At 35.8% G+C, this 13,126-nt stretch overlaps 1 protein-coding gene across 2 annotated transcripts in view; it reads left to right on the forward strand.

Moving 5' to 3' along the window:
• LOC145680524 (uncharacterized) overlaps nucleotides 1-13,126 on the forward strand; it is a 250,580-nt gene that overhangs the window by 35,635 nt on the left and 201,819 nt on the right. The window lies entirely within an intron of this gene.

The following is a 13,126-nucleotide window of genomic DNA, read 5'->3' on the forward strand; positions in this document are numbered from 1 at the left end:
AGATTACTTGCCAGGTTATAGTTTATCCGTACATTCCTTTGGGAAATCCCCCACACACAGCTTACGGAGGTTCAAGTAGTTTGTTACCATCCTGTATTTACACACACACACACACACACACACACACACACACACACACACACATATATATATATATATATATATATATATATATATATATATATATATATATATATATATATATATATATATATATATATATATATATATATATATATATTAGGTATGGGCACGATTCGAGCTAAAACCCGACTCGACTCGAAACTCGAAGCGAATTCGAGTCGAGTCAAAGGTAATTTTCTCGAGTCGAGTTTTGAGCCGAGTCACTGTTTTGAGGTCGAGTTTCGAGTGGGGCCGAGTTTGATAAATGGCTCGCTCGTTTTAACTTGCTGTGAAATCATGGGTTGATTAGACTGGAAAGCGAAAGCTATGAGAAATGTAAGCAATAATGTGGAATATTTTTAGTGTTGCTCACGAGATGGGACACTGATCGCATCTCGTCTCGTCTCGATTAACCAGACGACAATGGATTTTTCTAACGAGACATTCTCAAAACTCGTGGGCACCAATATAAGTATGTACTGTAGTTCTTACCACTAAAGCTGAGACCTGTATGGTCGAAGTTTTGAGCCGAAGCAGAAGCCCAACCCGGGTAGTGATGTTAAGCGGCTCAGCTCGGTTCAACTGAGTGAACAGCTCATGCCGGCTCGGTTGAGGATCCTAAACCCGGGTCTAGTAGTTTTAAACATGTTTGGCCGGCGCTCTCTACCCTTAACGATACTTGCACCTCCGGAACTCAAACCCAGAACTTCGGGAATTATGTTCTTGCTTCCTAAAATTCACGACTACCGAGGTCAGCAGTCAACTAGTTTTTAGTATTCAGATAGAAACCGCCTATCTTTTATGTTTATACACAATAGTAGGTGTAAAAGTGCGGGGGAACGCGGAGGGACGTCGTCCTCCACTTCCGGAAATATATGTGGCGTCCCCTAACTTTCTAAAAAAAAATTACAATGGGGAAAGATAGGCACGGGGAACGGTGTGATGTGAAGCGTCCCTTTACCTTTTCAGAGCCACTTTTACCCCTGCATGGTAGAGGCCTGCACGGGCCGGAATTTTTAGTCCGGGTCCGGCCCATGCATTTATAATGTTACGCCCGACCAGAGTCCGAAATATGTTTGAGCATTTAATCCTGAGTCCGGCTCGACCTCGTGTGATAATCAAATGAGCCCAAATTACAGAAACTTAATAATGAAAGCAAAATTACATTTCTATTTCAGCAATTAGAAGTTTAATTTTGCAGTTACACTTTAAAAGATCTCCAGAAAGAACGGTCCAATAAATATCCTTGTACAGTATATTTACAAAGTTTGGCCCGAAGTGATATATGCTTAGTAGACATGAGTCTGGCCCGTGGGCCGGGTCGGGCTTGAGCCCGTGCAGACTAATACACGGTGTTATAATAATAATAATAATAATAATAATAATAATAATAATAATAATAATAATGAAAATAATAATAATAATAATAATAATAATAATAATAATAATAATAATAATAATAATAATAATAATAATAATAATAAAAGTTGTAGTAGTAGTAAGTATCATTGATAATAATTATATTGTCTATGTAGCATACTTGAAAAAAGTACTTAAAACTACACACAGTATTTGGCTCGTTTTGACTCGACTTGAGTCAAGTTCGAGTCGAGTTGGAGGAAATTTTTGGAGCCGAGTTCTCGAGTCGAGTCTCAATGAAAACTCGCTCGAACTCGCTCGTGTCCATCCCTAATATATATATATATATATATATATATATATATATATATATATATATATATATATATATATAGAGAGAGAGAGAGAGAGAGAGAGAGAGAGAGAGAAATTTTTAGTAACAACCGCGGGAAAAATCGTCCTTCATTTGTTTTTTTTTATCAAATCTTGATAAATACATACTGTACTCACTTCCCGTAACAGGTTTATTAAGTCGAAGCCCAAAATTTGGTAACTAATAACTTGGAAACTAAAGGTCTCCACTGAATCAAATTTGAAGTGTTGCTAGACTTTAACAAGCCTAATGTGTGTGTGAAATATCTCGGTGTACAGGCATTCCGTTCTTGAGTTATTGACTATCAAACTTGGAGTTTGGACTCAAGTAAATCCAAAATCCGACTTTGGATTGCAAATAACAAAAAATCTTGCACAACATAATGTATCATATACATAATTAAGCTCATGAAGATCTACCACCATCCCAAAAAATAAAATTAAATCGTTGATTTTTTTACGTCCCACAGTTATGCCGGCTAGGCTAAAGGAGACGGTGATAATGAGAAATGAATGAAATAGTGGAATGAAGAAAGTGGGAGGAAACGGGAAACCCCGATGAAACCCTCGCAGACGGTGTTTGTCCACCACAAAGTTCACTTGGCGGGAGCTGGGATTGAATCCGGTACCCCATGCACTAGAGGTGAACGCTCCACCACAGAGCCACCGCGGCTCTTGCCACCGTTCCAAATTTAGTCAAGATCGAATGGGTTTTATTGGTCGTGACTTAATAATATTTCATTTCATTAAGTCCAAACCCAAATTTGATGTTCAATAACTCGAGAAACAATGATCTGTATACCATAATATTTGATGTACCACATTTCAAGAAAGTAAATCCCCATGTTAAGCGGGTTTGCTTCTACGAAAATATTCACGATTACTCCAACCCGAATCATTCCATGGATTCAACTTGTTTTATATAAGATTAGTAGAGCCTGGATTTTCACGTAATATAAATCGTTAAAATTTGTACATAAGTGTGTTATAAATATGTCTGAAATATATTTTAAAAATGTAAATCCATAATGAAATATGTACTAAAAATATTTATTTTTAATATTAATTATTTTTTTCTTTTAAATGTATTTCCTCACAAAGGGATATGTTTATTTTAAAAGGACTTACTAAAATTCAAGTTACAATATTAGAATTAGGGATGCGTACGAGACAAGATTTGTGGCTGTCTCGTCTCGAAAATGTGCTGTAAAAGTGATGTTTCGACTCGAGAAATGTATATTTTTCTATTAGAAGAGACGTGTCTCGACTCGAATTTTATCAGGAAAATCCTGTCTCGACTCGAATTTTGTCAGGAAAATCCTGTCTCGACTCGTCTCGTGCGCATCCCTAATCAGAATGCTTACATTAAGTGTTCTTGATCATCTTCAGTGTACATTCAGATATTAACCATAGTTCGGATATATTTAATTCACTATAAATCACCATCAGATACATTTCAAAATCTTCGAAAGTAAATGTTCGTTGCTCACTTTTTTTTAAAAAATTCAAAATGCACTTATAAAAATTCAAGTTACCTTTAATCTTGGGGCAGGCACTGTTTGAATATATTCAATTATTTAATTTACAATACGTCAGTATATATATATTTCCAAATACTCAGAAATATGTCAAATCGATCAGACAATATGTTCTTGTACGCAGAGAAATTTCGTTCTTCGTCGCAAGAAGTAACTGGAGCATACTTTAGGAGGTGAATATGGTTGGCAGAAATATCATTAGGAGGGTTAACTGTTTCACCATTGAGAATGCGGCTTAATATCAGTAGGCTGTTATAACGTGAGTTCGTTTCAGTCACTGCGTCAAATTTTCTTCGACAGTGGCGTCGGAAGTATTTTTCAGCTGGGGGGGCAAACTGCTGTCTAGAAAATAGATACGGGAATGTAACATAGGTAAGATAATGCGAATATGTGTGTAATGTAACAATAATTTGATTTGATTGGTTAATAATAATAATAATAATAATAATAATAATAATAATAATAATAATAATAATAATAATAATAATAATAATATAATGAACCTGTAAACAGTTTCGTGAGAGTGAAATTTCCATCTATTAAAGGCATCTTAGTTTACATCTTTAGATTAATTAATCCCGTGTCAGTTTTGTTTTGGATTTTGGTCTGGTGCAGAAATTTTCAACCAGTGAAATCAGAATTAAAAACATAAAATTGTAAAATTTGTACTGCTCACAATGACTGTAAGCACAAATTTTACCATTTTATATACTGGTACATATTTTTAACTGTATTGGACATGGTCACACGGACACTATTAAAGAATCTTAAAGCTACTTAAATCATTTGGAAATAAGGAAATTAAAATTATATTTTTAAAAATCCAGTTCTGGTGTTGCAGAAATTACTATTTAGAACTACAAACTTTGTAGCACTTTGTAGTAGAAAGTAACTTGTACATTATAAAACAGGCTACATAATTAAGTAAAAAATAAGAAAATATATTTTTTTCTACCTGCTTGACTTCGTACCAGAAATGGAAAAATGGAATTTTCACTAAAGACTTCATAAAATTTATATAGAAAATTCAATTACATTAATTATTCAGAGTTATTTATATTTTTTACTACACATACTTCAGTATATCCAGTTTTTTATTACATTCACCTCTCTTCCTAATCTCATTATATTCAGTTCACTTCAACACTAATAAAGTACGACACAATTAATAAGAAATAATTCAAGTTTATATTGAATTTTAAGTGCTATTTTGTAATTTAAATAATTGCTTATAATACGTATAATATTTTCACTTATGTAATTCCCCATTTATTTCTTTTCAAAATTGACCAATAGTAACTTTTCTCTCGCTTGTCTTTGATATTAATTCTCTTGCAATGGTGTTTAAGTCTGGTCGCTACACATATGCAACAACAGCAGATGAGCCAATCTTTCCTGCGTCATGGACGTCCTCAAATATGTCTTTAGACTACGCAAATAGCTGAATGATCTTTCGCAAATGCTCAAGAAGTTGACATGGTGAGAGCGAAAGTCCCTAGACGAACAACTTGGTCGAGAAGACTGCGAACAGTTGGGGTTTCAGCACTAATAGTTTTTAATATTCTGATGGTCGTTAGCGACTCAGTCGTCATCAAAGTACGTGGGAGCAGCCTGAGCTGTGCTCATAATCTATCCAGGTTAAAATCCGACGAGTGAACTCCCAATTCCTGCTTCAAATATTCTCTTGAGAGAGGCACACCAGCACATAAAGCTCCTTCAGAAAGTATCTTGTAGAGTTCTATGAGTTGTTTGAAGCCTGGCTGATTGAAACGACGCTGTACTTCATTCAACAAATAGTCAATGATTTCGAAGTACATTTTTGGAAGATCTGATACAGGTTCTAGGGTTGCTGCTATAGGAGGATTATCAGTCTCCTCCAACCTAATTGGTGTTCTCTTTGATCTTGATGAAGTGGGCAATTTTAAGTGTAGTCTGTCTACATTTTTCTTTGCTTCCTTACAGATGTTTTCAAATGCACTCTCCGTTCGTAGGTTTCTCAGAGTATCCTCTAGATAGAATCGCTGCTGCTCTTTTAGCTCCAGAAGCAGAAGAATCAGAATTTTTAAGCACTTTCGCCAGTTGTCCACAAGGTACAATAGCACGTATACTGACTTATCATAAAAAAATATTCCGAATTTGTTCATTCTTTTCAAATGCCATTTTAGAATTACTTTTTTAGCATCATTTGGACCACTTGTATAACTGATTATTCTTTTCGAACGTGATTTGAATTCGTTTGTAGTAGATTGAAATCTGATTAGAGATTTTCGCCTAACACACCAGCGAGTAGGACAAACAGGCAGCAAATGTTTAGGATTACTTTTGTTGATAGTTTTACAGGGTTCAAGAACAATGTCGGCGTGCGTATGTTGTCTATCGTTTTGCAGAATCCAGGTTGATGTTTCTAAACGTCTTTCACTATGGCCCGCACGTCACACAAAGATTCGCATTTTCGTGCTACTTCCTGCAATGGAAGATCTAACGCATGATTATTGCAATGAATGTATACAGCTTTCGGATGTTGAGTCGAAGTTATCTTCTGCATACCATTCACTCGTCCTGACATGACAGCTGCACCATCATGACACTGTTCGCGTATATTTTCTGCATTCAGGCTAGGTTTCGTTAGAATATCTTTGATCGTGAATTCTGTTTCCGATTTTGTGCCATGTGGGGTGATCATTTCCACAAATATTTTGTTGGGTTTGATAAATCAGAGTCAATACAGCGAACACAGAGACAACTGTTCTTTCTTTGAAATATCAGTCGTGGAGTCGGCTATGATTGCATAAAATGGAGACTCTAACTTCTGCTACCAAGTCTCTCTATATTGCATGTCCCATAATCTTTAAAATTTCATTCTTTCAATCAGCACTAAGCCAGTTATCCTGTCGATTAATCCATTGGTTGAGAACAGGCACATCCATCTTTCTTTCATCCAGGACTGACATCAAATTACCCGTACTATGCAAATGTCCACTGATTGCTTGACCACTGGGAGCTAAATATCTAACACTACTAGTTATTATAAGCAGTGACTGTCTTCCTTATTCTTGTTTACAAACTTGGTCTGAAAGGAGAGCTGAAATAGATGTTCTGTTTCTGCCCTCATATCTTAGCCCTTTCACTACCACTGGGATATATGTGTCCCACGATACATTCTCAGAGGACCCCTGGTAATTTACCACATTTTACTGCTATAAATTGATGATCCACTGGTAAAGAGAAGCCCGCTAATGGTTCACAGAATTCTTATTAACATTATCAAATAGACAGTAGTGGAAGTGAACGTGAACAATGAAAGTGATAATGGAACAGATGGAAGTGAGGAACAATATGCTAGTGATAAAGCAGTGGTTGCATGAACTGTAATTTGGAAAAGGATGCCAAAATGTAAAATATTTGTAATCATAACTACGACCCAATTGTTTTTCTGACAATATACGTTTCATAATTGAAAATACAAAATGATCATTCAGTCAATACCACTGGTACATACAGGTCCCACATAAAAATATCAGAGGGATACATAATGTCCCACCCTTCCCACGTCGAAAAACGAAACGGTGGAAAATGTTTTTTATATATATTTATACGTTTGAAAACAACTTAAAATAGCCGTATATTAATGTTTCTCACTCGGAAAAAAATGGTAGTGAAAGGATTAAACGAACAAAACGACAATAGAGATCGCATTTTTTTATATGCTCTGTATTATTAATCCTACCTTATACATTTTTCCTCCTCACTATAAAACTTACTGCACTCTGCACATTGTTTGTAAGAACATTAATTTAACTTTATGGAAAATGTATTTAGTCCCTAAATGTTCTGTTTCTCATTTAAACTGTGTTACTTATTTTTCAAACTTTAAAATCTCGCTTGAGGACTCGTTTCATATTGCAGACTTACGATTACTTAAACAACAATTTTAAAAGAATTTAAAGTGTTTTGAGAATGTACACCAATGGAAATAAAGAGAATTTTCAGTTCTTTTTCCTAACTCTTTCTGTCTAACATGGGGGCAGAAAAAGCGCCCGGTCCCTTGTTTCAAAGAGAAAGATTAATCTGGAATAGAGATTGTTTTTCACATTACTATAAAAAGCAAAATTTAGTTAATATAATCAGCGTTGCATGATGTTTCTACAGTCTGAAAGTGAGGGGGCAAAAAGGGTATCTTGCCCCCTTTGAAAATTTCAGGAGGGGCAACTGCCCCCCTTGCCCCCCCGGTTCCGGCGCCCCTGTTCTTCGAGCTGTCTCTCCCACATCTCCCCCGACAGCAGACAGTTTCTTTCTTCCATCCTCATATATATCTCCATAGCTTCTAGGAGAGGAAGCCCTACAGTTTCAAGTTTGTTGATGCTTGTAGCAATCCAACCAAAATTCTTGTTTATGTATACAATGTCGCAAGCAAGTTTGGGTTCCTTGAAGAAATTTTGAACAGTGTTTAACGATACAGCTGAGTCCACTGAAAATGAGACAAACACAGATTTGAGGATGGCGAATCTAATGAAACTATTTTTAAATATATCCGTTCATGGAGTCACAGGAAAAATGACCTTAAAGTTAAAATCTTTAAAGTACCGTTTATGCCGATAGTAAATGTGCTCACGGTTGAATAAATTTCTAATTCTGCTTTTTATACTAATTTGAGAATTCAGAATCCAATGTAATTACTTTTATAAACATATGCGTTCATGAAGTGCTTAAATTTTGGTTGTAACTAAGCAAATACAAATATCCTAAATTTAGAGGTATTTTCTCTCTTGATTCCATGGATGGATAAGTTTTAAAATTGTTTCATTGCTTTCAGGATCTTCAAATTAGTATAAAAAGCAGAATTAGAAATGTGTCGAATCGTGGGTATCTTTTACTAATGCCATGTTTGCAGTGTTCGTAGGTTTCATTAAGAAAATTTTCCTCAAATGACTCAAAATTTTCCCTTTTTCTTATCAAATTTTCCCCAGTTTGTTGAGTGTCCAATTCCTAACGATTAATTTAGCTTTATTAAAGAAAGTGCCAACCACATTTGTTTTATTCATTTACTTTTGGCTTTTTTTTTTTTTTTGTACTTTTTTCTTTGCTTATTTTTACAAAAGTTACAAATATACCCAACCATCAATGAGTGCAAATTATGGGTACTTTGAACAGACAGACAGACACACACACACACACACACACACACACACACACTATATATATATATATATATATATATATATATATATATATATATATATATATATATATATATATATATATATATATATATATATGCACTATTGCTATTGTATTGAATTATTTATGAAGAAAAAGAAAAATGTAAGCATTTATATTGGTCCATAAGTCAACGCGAGAATTTCCTTGGATTTTCACGTTTTATCGAAAAGTTACATTTTCTCCTTTTGTTAGATTTACCTACGAAATTTCCCTAGATTAGGGAATTTTCCCTTAAACTACGAACACTGCATGATTGTTAGTTCTTTTTCGTCTAGTTTGGGTTGAAACAGAACGTCCTATATGCTTTTTTTTTAATTATATATTTTTATGAAAACTACTCAAATCAAAAGCCGAAAACGGGACTTCCATATATAAGGCATGAATGATCGATTTATCACGAGGAATTTCCCAAATAAAGTCATGACTGCGCTTCAGACCGTTCTAATTAAATATGGTCGTCATCTTATAATAACAGCATTTAGCCTAGATTTTTAGCATTTATTTTTCAGTGAAATTCACCATTATTTGATCTAAATATGCCAATGGCCCATTGTTTTGGGAAGGCTTCGTTGTTGAAGGTATTTCAGTAAAACTACTGAAGCATATTGTAGGAGAATACAAAAATAAATGTCATAATAATAATAATAGCGACAGTTTATTTTTGTCTTCCGTGATTATAATCGGAGAAGTTGTGTGTAGGTAAAACTGACTGTTTCCTGTGTACTTAACCTAGAGGGAGGGTGCGAGCGACACCTGGCAACGTTCCGAAAACTTCTCTGGTGATTCGCAGTTGTTCCAACCAGCATTCAGCTTATGTAGGCTCTTTTCACATATTAATAGTTCTCGGAGCATCAGTTGAAGGTTGGTTGGTTACTGTCTTCATTAAGTACATATGTTCGTGTTTTCTCCGGGCTAATTGTGAAACTTTTGATGTTACGGACAAGTGTTACTGAAATTAAAAAAAAAAAAAAAAATGTGTGTGAGGTCAAAAATGAGTCCAACACCTGCAGCAAGTTGTCAACAATATACATTATATTGGTTCCATAATCATATCTGAACTGAAGAAAGTTAAATACCAATAACAGTACACAATGTAGAAGAACAGCAGTTCCCAACCTGTTATCTACAAAAATGACTGCAACATTGCTGATTTTCTGAATCGCTTATTAAAATGTCAGAGCCCATAAATTAGATATAGATGTAGGCCTATATATATATATATATATATATATATATATATATATATATATATATATATATATATATATATATACATTTCAAATGTCACACAATCTCAACTTTCTGTGTCTTGCTAAATCATCCTCCAACCCTGAGGCTCATATGATTTCGATACTGCCACTTCACGCAGTCAAAATTTTGCAGTATTTTAGTCTCTTGATTTATGCGTCAAGTTACAACGAAAGCACTTCAAGTAGAGACCATATGTTTCAGAATCTCAAGCCCAGTTCTCCGATCTCACACTCTCGCCCTTCGATATAAAGAATCCCTGTACTGCAGCTTCCACTCCGTGTCTGTTGAAACATCGCAAGCATAGGAAGTGAGCCATAGATCAGAACTACTAATAATGTGAGTGTGCAAGGTCTGGATTGTATGCTGGATGCGGCATTAGTTCGATTCCTCGCATTCTTGAATGTTATTCCGGTTCCTTCGAGAAGTATAAGGTTTTGCGCTATCTTGCTGCAGTTCACCGATTCATGGTATTTTTTGGCACACGATGGCATAATCTTTTCTAACTGTGTGGAGTACGAGTTAGTATTAAATGTTCGAATAAGTTCGTAGTCAATTGTCCCATCATAATTCTACCAGACGAGCCAGAGCCTGAATCCGAACGAACGCGAACCCCAGTGAGGTTAATGAGAGGGTCATGAGTGGGTACAAGCCCCATTGAAGATAGTGACCCCAGCCTTTAGAGAGCATGAGATCAGTGAAGTAAATAGATGTAAACTCGAACTAGCGCAAGTGTTATTCAAGATAGCAAGTTTTGAGCTCTAGCAAGTGCGAGCATGAGTAGCGCGAGTCTTGTGAAGATGAGTGAGCGTGAGCCCCGATTACAAAATGGCCATGTAATGTATGTCTGTTGGAAGCGAAATAGTGTGATAGGGAATCACCTATACTGTAACGGTTGACCTTGTATGATGCAACGGTTGATATTGTACGATGTATCGGTTGATCTCTGCATTTACCTCTGCATTTTGCAGCGACTTCGAACCTCAGTCGTAGTTTGAAGCACGTTAATAGTAAATCCTGTACTTTTATAACCTCGGTGTTGCATAATGACGTAAAACACGAACTTCAAAAATCAGACTCCATTGTAATTTGTTACGATGCAATCTGGCATTCCCGTTTATTACTATCACACTCTATAACCTGGTTCAGTGTCGCATTCACAAAAGCACTCCATTGACTTTTGTCCTTAGCCAACTGGATCCATAGCTACATCCAACTTAATATGGTTTTCCCATATGCATCTAGGTCTTCCTAATGGTCTTTTCCCGATTGGGTTTCCAGTTAAAATTTTGAAAGCGTTCCCCCTCCAATCTACGTACATGACCTTCCCCGCCGGAACCTCCTAGATTTAAACACCCTAATAACGTGTTAGGTAAATGATATAAATTATGCATTTTCTCGTTATGAAGTTTCCACCATTTCACATTCCCGTCTCTCTTGGGTGTGAATATTCACCATAGGATTTTATTTTCAAATATTCTCAATCTGCGTTCTTCCCTGAAAGTAAGCGACCATATTTCGGAACGTACAGTACAATAGACGTTATTACCATTTTATATAATTTAAGCCAGGGGCGGATCCAGGGCGGACTTCTGGGGGGGGGGCGGTTGGTAGTAATACTGCTACTTAGAGCTACTTTTAAGAGCTCCAAACTTTTTATGGATGGGTTTATTTATATATAAAATAAGAAAGTTTCCTCTTCTGGGGGGCGATCGCCCCCCCTGGATCCGCCCCTGGTTTAAGCTTCAAATTCTGGGACAGAACTCGCGAAGACAAAAACAGTTTGGATTGAATAATAACACGAATTAACCACTTTCAATCGACATTTAATTTCTTCGTAGATATAGCTTTCGTCTGCTAATACTTATCTTAGATATTTGAAAGTATCTACTTTGACGAAAGTATTATTTGATATTTTAACGTATCCATAATTTGCAGTTATTGCGATCCCGGCGAATTTCAATGTGTTTAGTTTTCTCTGCCTTTACTGCTAAACCTATGTCCTTGTAAGCGTTTAATAAAAACTTTGCATTTCTTACTATTGTTCTCCTACCATTCCCTATCAGATTTACATAATCAGCATGTCATAATCTGGTGAGTGCCATCAGCTCTAGGACCTGGTTGCTATCTTTGATTTTCCTTATAACCAGGGGTAAAAGCAGATCTGAAAAGGTAGCGACATGACGTCTCGCCGTGCCCCTGCATATCTCTGCCCATTGTAATTTTTAAGGAACTAGGAGGACGCCGTTCATATTATCTGGAGGTAAGAGGACGGCGTCCTCCCCGTTCCCCCACATTTTTACCTCTGCTTATAACGTATTTCCAGAACAAAATTGAATAGTAATGGCGACGAGGGATCTCCTTGCTTCAAACCATTCTCGACATGAAAGCTCGTGGACAAGTCTTTCCCTACGCGGGCTTGACTTTGGAATTCAAACACATTTTAATTAATCTAACTACCTTTTCGGTATACTAAATTCGGTAAGAATTTTGTACAATGTTTCCCTCCTAATCGAGTCGTGGGTTTTTCTCAAATCAATAACTAATTGATGTACCGGTATATTGTATTTCCATTTCTTTTCGAGTATTTGACGAATGGTAAATATCTGGTCAATAATTGATCGATTTCACCTAAATGCGCATTGATGAACTCCAAGAATTCATCTGCGGATGCAGTCAATCTTGTTAACAGAATGTTTGAGAGGATTTTATAGGATGTTGACAAAATAGAGATGCCTCTATAGTTATTACAGTCAATTTTGTATCCTTTCTTATGAATTGGAACAATGGTTGTTTTTTTCCGCTCTTGTGGCAATTCCTCTTTGTTCCAGATGAAGAGAATGAGTATAAATATCTAGTTCTATATCCCCCTCCAGCTGAAATTAACTCAGCAGTGATTTCGTCTACAGACGGAGATTTATTTCCTTAATTTCTTTATAGCAATTTATATTTCTGTTCTCTTAGGCTCTGGACACGTGGAAATTACATATGGTTCTCTCTTTTCACATTTCGTTTCTGCACAATTTTTTCCCCTGTGTTTTGAGCAAATTGTCAGAGATCTTTCCATCTTTTCAAAATACTAAATTTCAATAATTTTAACTTTCAAAAAATCACATTTATTTGTTCTAGAAGTTTTGGAAGTTTTCTGCCTGATGTCAGCGAATTATGTGCTGTTTTATCGTTCGGATTTTGTAATCAACGCCGTTTTGCCTGTTTTCTCCTCTCTACTAGTTTAGTGCATTCCTGGTCAATTCATGTTTTGTTCG

This window comes from Thermobia domestica, chromosome 3, assembly GCF_964235325.1.
Source record: "Thermobia domestica chromosome 3, izTheDome1.hap1.1, whole genome shotgun sequence".
In the NCBI taxonomy this organism is placed as follows: domain Eukaryota; kingdom Metazoa; phylum Arthropoda; class Insecta; order Zygentoma; family Lepismatidae; genus Thermobia; species Thermobia domestica.